Source organism: Panicum virgatum, chromosome 8K (genome assembly GCF_016808335.1).
Source record: "Panicum virgatum strain AP13 chromosome 8K, P.virgatum_v5, whole genome shotgun sequence".
NCBI lineage: Eukaryota > Viridiplantae > Streptophyta > Magnoliopsida > Poales > Poaceae > Panicum > Panicum virgatum.
This window is the reverse complement of record NC_053143.1, coordinates 16780982-16789504: the sequence shown is the minus strand read 5'-3', so window position 1 is coordinate 16789504 and position 8523 is coordinate 16780982.

Sequence of the window (8523 nt, the reverse complement as noted above, 5' to 3'; positions counted from 1 at the left end):
TTCATGTCAAGTTTCATCATCAGTTTTGCTGACATGGCAAGGAGAGAAAAGGATGGAGTTTCATAAGATATGAGGAGAGTTTAATCACCATGAAACTCATCTGCCAGAGTTATCTTGTTCTCAGTCTAGATAACTGTGTTCATGAAACTCTCACTGAGACTGACCTAAGAAAACACGTACACCGATGGATAGTAGGTGAAGGAGGCCAGTCTCAGTAAAGTTTCATGAGAGTTTTATATGCATTTAATTTTGCTGATGTGGCCGTATATTTATGAAAAGTGAGAAGGAAGAGTTTCATGAGATGTGAGAGTAGTTTTATCTTCATGAAACTCATCCAGTACGATTATCTAGTTTCTGTTCTAGGTAACTGTATAATAAAACTATGCATTGAGATTAGCCATCATCGTTAGCGATGAAGATGGATGAAACGGCCTTGACCGCCTCCGCAATGTACGGTCTGATTATAGCAGGAGGCTGCTAATAAATGGAGGCGGCGATGGAGGATGGAGGAAGATGTCGCCGTCGTCCATCCTCGGCTCCATTGCGTTCCGTGGCTGTTAGCGCGCGCGGAAGCTAAAAGAAGTGGCAGGTATATATTGTTAGCAGCTCAGACCTATGCGCCTAGTACTCGGACCTGCTCCGTTCGACCATTCTGCTCCATCCATGCATGGAGATCAGCGGAGAGGTTGGTCGACTAGTCGTCGTTGTCGTCGTCGTTTGTCTCCTTGCAGCGTGGGGCTCCCGCGCTGCCGCAGGCTACCTTTCCAGCTCCATGGTGGCGTGGTCTGATAGCCACTGCCACCCACATGGCCGCGCCATAGCCATACGTCGACACATTGCAATGGTTGCGTCAGCCTTCGGTCGCGAAACACGTGATGACGAGTTCCCCCCTCGAACCGAAGACACGTGACGTAGCGGCATTGATGTACGTCGGGGTTGGGGAAGAAATAGACAAATAGTGTTTGTATTTTATTTTAATCTTTATATAGGGCAAAAGAACCACTATTAGTATTTAGATATTTTTTCTAACGTGTACCATGATATAATTAATAACATGGAGCGAGGAACCTCAAATTAGTGTTAATACTAGTATTAGTAAGATACAACGGCCTTGTTTGGTTATCTCTAGAGTTCCTAGAACACACAAGCCGCGAAAGAAATCTTTCATGGAGTACTAAATGAAGTCTATTTGTAAAACCTTTTCACGGATGAGCTAATTTTCGCGACGAATTTAATGACGGTAGTTAATCGATGATTGGCTATAGTGATGCTACAGTAACCATCCTCAAATCACACAGTCAAATGTCTCATTAGATTTGTCAGAGTTCCTAGCGCAAGGGTTCTGAAGTTGGTTTTGTAACTGTCTTTGTCTGACACCTCTAATTAGGGGTCAAAGTACCTTGTAGTCAATTTTAGGAAAAAAACCAAACATGGCCAACATATCAAAGAAACATACACGAGCGAATTGATGCAGGATTTAATCGGTAGGCTATGTGCCTCTCAACAGCGCGATGTCGGTGGAGATTTTGTCAATTTGGAAATCTGCCAGTTAAGTTTGTAGAAAATGCTCATACTGATAGAGTTGTGTACGTGTATTTAAAGAACTGAGTATGCGTGCATATATATGAATGTCTTCTCGATGGGCTGCGTGCATATAAGTGAATGTTTTCTGGATGGGCTTACACTAAGAACACTTGAGGCCTGCTTCTGCTCCCCTTCTCCTCTGGTGTTGCGAACGTGAGGCAATTGGCAATGTCTTTCAACTGTGGTGAGGCGATTCCAGGAAATGACATTTTGCACTAAAACAAAAAAATATTTTTAGGAGCGGGTAAAAATGTATATTTAGAGGCGAATGCAGTACACGTCCATAGTTCTCGCAACTAAAAATGCTATTCTTAGGAGCGGGTAACGTGGCGTGACCCGCCACTAGAAATCAATTTCTAGGAGAATCCATGTCAGTGCCGAGCTAGTCGAGCTACAATTTTTTAATGAAATATGCACACTTTCATCATCTAGGATCAAGGGTGGGCCTGTGATTTTTGATTTGGATATTCAACATTTTCAATAGATGAAAAAAATTGGCTACCATTGTACGCTGTGCAGTTCCCAGAGCCACAAGCTGCTTGCATCTCATCGCAGGCAGTCGTAGCCCGCCATGTCGCTAGAGTTTGCTGCCGCCGACTAGAAATGGAAAGGACAATGCCACACGGAAAGGGGGAAGTGGAATCGGAATGGATATGGTGGGGACCTAGGGTCGGTGCCGGTTGGAAGTCACGGCTGTCATGGCTGGGCCTAGAGAAGGGGAGTAGGTCATTTGAGCTCAAGAGGCAATATGAGATTGGGTAGCCTATTTTGTGATATTAGATCATCTCCAAGATAGACCATAAAGGCTATTCTAATTATGAATTTAGAATTTCTAGTGGAAAACATCTCTCTAAAAGTTCTCCAAAACCTATCCCTGTAGGTAGCAACATCCTAAATCGTCTCTCTCCCTTCTAGACCTGTGAAACAAAAATCCACACCCTATCCCAAATACTAAAACCGGATCTTAGATCCTAGGGGAATGATAATATAGGAAGAAGCAATATTTAGGATGACCCTCCACGTAACGATATAGAGAGCTAGAGAGTAGGATTTAAGAATTCTTTTAGAGATGCTTCTTATTATATTTTTGAATAGATATATATGTTGTATACTATGTAATTTTTTTAGCCAAATTACCCATGAATCTATGGTATTCCCGCCCCTGCCTAGGATTTGAACCGCCTATCTCAATCCTTGCGCGTACCTTCCCTACCACCACACTGTACATTAACATAAGACTATGGGGTATGCTATTTTTTGATACTAAATCTGAAATTGATTTGTAGGGGCGGATGATGCCTTCACCCGCCCCTACAAATCTGTTTTTAAGGGGCATATGACCCCACCACCTGTCCATGAAAACATTTTTCTATTTTATCCAAAAATTCATTTAAATCTTTAGATATAGCAAAACAAATTAAAAAAGTGAAACTTCTACACTATGGTTATTGTGAACTATATAAACAAAATATGCCAAGTATATTTCAGTATATATAAAGGTAGTTGTGGAAATCTTAAATTATGACTGAAGTATTATGAGATACTATATAGTTATGGCTATTAAAGAACTTTTATAATAATTTTTTGGACCATCAAATGACCTTAAATGGAAAATGTATAAACTATAATATTTTAGATATTGTCATTCTCTATAATTTTGATATAAAGTTTGACTTCATCCGAGATCGTATGAAAATGTTATATTTTTTTACATAGAACCATTTGTAGGGGCGAACTATGCCATCACCAGCCCACTAAAAATATACTTTTAGGGACGGTAAGGCCATCGCCCGCCATGGAAATACCACCATTTTAGGGGCGGGTGGTGGTGCCACCCGCCCCTAAAAATGCTCTTTTCAAGGACCGTCCCTACAAATGGGGATCATTTGTAGGTGATAGCGTCACACGTCCCTAGAAATGTATTTTTAGGGGCGGGTCAAAAGCTACAGTAATTTCGCTGCATTTGTAGTAAAGGTTTATATTTTGACTAGTCTCTGAATAAAATCGAGATATTGCTACAAATTGTTTTTAATAGTGTTGGGCAGAAAAGATTTATCATCCCTTTTTTGGTTGCTTAAGATTTCTCAATCGATGATGGTGCCAATTATTGTACCTACCTGCAGCCAGGCTCGACGAGCAGACCTTTGCCTGTTGATGGAGCTGGCGCCGCTCGTCGTCTTCCCTGGCGGTGGCGGGCACGACGCCACGGCGGCGCGGCGCACGGTCGGATCGGGTCCCCGCCGTGCTGCCATTGTCGGGGATTTATTTGACAGGGGCGTCGGTAGTCTGGGACATACGCATACTCTATAGTTAGGATTCCACGTATTTTCTCTATTTTCTCTGATGAAATAAGGGAGAAAAGAGTTAACAAAAAGATTGACTTTTTAAAAAAAGAATTAACAAAAAGAGACATGAACAGGAGAGAGAAGCAAGCGGCAGGTTTTGCTTGCACAGCTGCACGTACGTACTAGCGCTGATTAGATTGTCAGTGAAGTGTTGCGATCAAGCGAAGACTGAAGAAGCAATCATTTCCTTGTATTCCACGCAAACAACTCGACTTGGAGTTGGAGGAACCACTGCTTCCCACAGGCCACAGCAACGTCTATTTTGCTCCAAAAATCATTTGGCATGCCAGTTGGGCAGCAGGGTCTACTCGTGTTCCTTCAGACCAATCATTTCGATCGATTCCTTGCATGCGCTTGCCGCCTGTTGACCATGGTTGACGTCACGTTTCTGCTTCGTGCCATCCTGCAGAAAGAAGAAGATGCATTTGCACGAACCACCATAGGCATGCCGGGTTATCAGTTCACAACGTTACTGGTTGGACAGGCACTTCTTTACAGATTATAAACAGAATCCACATGTTTCCAATTCAATTGTGGAACAGGAGAACAGCGGCAGCATAGCTACTCCTGTATATGTTTCTCATCATAAACCAGCATATGGGCTTCCAGGGCTCTTGCACCATTTCCTTCTTGTGTCATTAGTGTGTCGGTAACTTTGTTCGTTTGTTATAAGGTTTTGTGCACTACTAGAAAACGGGCCATGTAAACCGGTTGGAAATGGCCTTAGGCACCGGTTTTCCAACCGGTTCCCGCCAACCGAGACCAATAGCCTCACCTTAGGACACCGGGTATTTAACCCGGTGCCTTAGGCACCCATTGGTACCGGTTGGAAATCCCAACCGGTACCAAAGAGGCTGCCACGCTGACGCAAGGTGGCAGCCCCTTTGGTACCGGTGGGTCTTTCCAACCGGTACCAATGACTTTTTCCCTTTTTTTCCCAAATTCTGTTTTCTTTGTTATATTTATTACTATTTATTCTTTTATAATTGCTAAACGCACTCAAGCTCTAGAGTACTATACGTTCATTGGTCGTTCGTGTTCGTTTTCAGAGAATATTTGAAACTAACTAAAAGTAAAATGCGAGCATATAATTAAGCTAATTAGATGAACTAATATATTTACAAATTTACAAACATCAAGACATAATGTTTAAAAATATTTACAAATGTACAAGTTATGTTTGTAGTCCAACTACTGGTCCCCTCAGGAGGTAGATGGAAGTCCTCTATAGATGTGACCGTCGTGGTAGAACTCGCCTCTAGGATCCAAGATCTCGTTCAAAATGAATCCGGCGAGCTGCTCACACACGGCGATGATCCGATCAGTAGAGTAACATTCATCCGCCATTTGAGACATCTATCATTTAGAAAAAAAGGATTAACATCATGTGCGTTAGTACAATTATGAAAATATACTAGTGAACGGTTTGGACGTACTCCCGTGTCTTCATCAGTAACCTTTCCGCATGGAGTCATGATGTGCAAGTAGTCGCATACGTAGTACCTGCACCAATCAGTTCCTTGTTGTTGTCTTGCACACTTGAGGAGAAACAAATAAATTACTCAATTTAGAACAATTTGGGATTATATACTTAACTAGACAAATCTTTATGAATCAACATACCGGATAATCCATGTTAACATTCAGTTTGGGCCTCCATTGACCACGTCCTTTATTATTTCTCACAAATTTTTTCCAAACCCTGCGCTCAAAGTTAAGTTTGATATTCAGAAATTGTTATTAACAGAAAAAAAATTTGATTCTGCAAACTGAACTTACCTGTTCAAGGGATCTATGATATGTTGGATTGCGGACTTTGGATTTCTCATTGAGTCAAAGACTATAAGATTGCCGGTCTCTACGGAAAGTATGAGTAAAATCCAATGATAACTGCGGATATAGATAGGATATATACATACATGCATTAGACGACTTAGTATTTATTTAGTAATATAACAGAGGATTGAGTCAACCAAGACTTACCCAAAGTTGTATGGTATGAATATATAGGATTTGTAATTTTGCCTAGTCAATGAATCGTACATGATTTCACACGTTTCCTTGTAATTTTCATTGAGCACTTTCTGGTTGACTAGCAAAGGAGACATGAAGCCGATCTGATGGTGCCATCCATGTTTTCGGCTTCTTTGGGTCTCCTGTCTAAACGATACAATAGAAATTTAATAATGCACACATATAATTATGTTCTTGTTAACAAAAAGTATTAATGTAGAGGTAAGTGATACTTACAAAACCCAAATGGTGATGATAGCGGCGTCGAGGGCTTGTCGATGGTAAATGTGATATAAATTTTCGAAGTACACCTAGAAGTCCTCCTCCCCGCGGAAGAAATCATGGTCACGATACTTGACTCCGAACATTTTCCCATGGTCCTTCGACATTCGCAGGTACCATCTATGCAAATTGAACATCTGCGTGCCTAGACTTTTCTCCTCTTCCTCAGTGACAAAAGGTTTTCCATGCTGGAATGGAGTAAGAACGGGAGCGACAGGGATTTCCGCCTCCACTTGCCCCGTTGCCTCCTCTAGCGTTAATCCAGTTTCAGAAAGAAATATCGCGGCCTGTAGGTCCGCTGGAGTTGTACGTTCATCGGGTGTAGGAGTGGCTACCCTGGCACCCGGAGGGGCTCGAGTCCTTTTTGTTGTGTGCCAAGCTGAGGAATGGTCTTGCCACATTTTTTCTTCAGATTTCTCACCTTGTGTGCTTTTGTCAGAGTACGATCATAGTCCGAGGCTAAGCTTTTCGGTTTTGGTGGGTTGTCTAGGTTTGCGAGAAGCTTTTTCCCTTGTTCTAGAGGTACCTTTTCCCTCGGCGGGGGGACTTTAGGCTTCAATTGTTCTTTTATATATTGAGCAGTCTCCTCTTCCAACTCCTCAGCAGTTTTCTCGTAGGTTAATTTTCTTTCGACCATTTTCTGATTCTTCTTTGAGGGTCCATCCGCTAGGAGGCCGGATGCTGTCTTTTTCTTTCCTTTTTCTGGGTCAGGAGGAGTTGGAGTACTCGTGGCCCTTTGCGCCGGCGGAGACGGTGGAGAAGGAGGTGGTTGTGGGGACAGCGGTGAGGGAGACCGCGGAGACGGGCGATCGGTCTGCACGGGAGCCGTTGTGCTTGCAGTAAGTTTGATGTCGGCCTTGCGCCATAGAACGACCCCGTGCAGTGCGTCTCCCAATGTCTTCTCTCCATCTCCTCATTGTTTTCAACTATCTGCTCGACTATGACGGAGGTGTAGCCAGGGGGTATCGGCCTTCCATGAATTGTAGTAGAAGGATTCAGGGGCAGGGCTGACCTGTATGCGACATGAATGGATATATTTCTTGCTCGCACATGAAGCTCGCACGGTGTCGGCATGGTGACATTGTCCACTGGATACCTCTAGTCATCTACCGCCGTTGGCTCAATCTGGGGTTGCTGTTCCGCTTGTACGTCGGGCGCCGCTGTGGATGCACAGCTGCTGCGTCGCTGAGAGACCGGGCTTATCACAACATTCGGGTGCGACCCAGCAGTGCTCCTTTGACCCTAGCGTCCATCTGAGATTCCAAGGACGCAACCTTCCTTGTCATCTCTTCTTGCATGGCACGAAGTTTCTCTTCCTGTTCGGCTTTGCTCTTTTGGTGAGTCTTGTAAGAGGAATCTCCGGCCCCAGCAACTTTCCATGGTACCACGCCAATGCCGCGGGCTCGTCCAGGGTGTACCGGATTCTTTAATGCCCTTGTCAGCTCATCATTCTCCCTTTGAGGATAGAATGTTCCTTGTTGGGTCTCATCTATTGCAGCGACTAGATCGCGGGACACTTCTTGCATATGCTCGGGCATGACCAAATTTCCATCCAACTGGTTTAGTGTCACGCCATTAGCAAATAACCACCACTTGGATCTATACAGCCAATCCCAAGTCATCGGCCTGATGCCTCTATCCATAAGGTCCTGCTCCATCTTCTGCCATTTTTTTATTGACTTCTTGTACCCGGCAGCCCCAAGGTGGTGGCTGTACTTCTTATTTGCTGCATTCACCTTGGCCTGTTCGGATTTTTTTTGGGCTTCCTCTGATAGTTTGTATTGTTTGAACTCCTCCCAGTATGGTTTAACCTGAGGAAGATCGTCCCAGTTCGGCTCCTTATCCTTCTTGATGTAATTGATGTACAACTTCTTCTTGAAAGTTGCAAAGGCAAGGGCCATCTTTTTCAAGGCACATTTCTTCACAAGTTCTTGGTCAACTCCTTCAGGAAGAGTGAACATATCCTTGAGTTCTGCCCATAGCATTTCCTTCTGATGTGTAGGCACGGCGTGTTGTTGTTCTTCGGGTTTGCTTGTTTTCCATAGTCTTGTGGTGATCGGAATTCTTGCCTGAACAATAACCCCACATTGGTTGACAAATTTTGTGCTAGCAGCCTCTGGAGCACTTGGACAGCCCTCTGCGTCCACTTCTGTGACGACCTGTCTTCCCTCCATTTTCTTGGTTGGCCGGCGTCTCCTTTTTGACTGGCTCAACGAAGTCGATGCGGAGGTCGACTAAATTACAAAAAAGATATGTTAATCGCAAAACTAATCTACCGAAGTCACCATGCATATAGTTT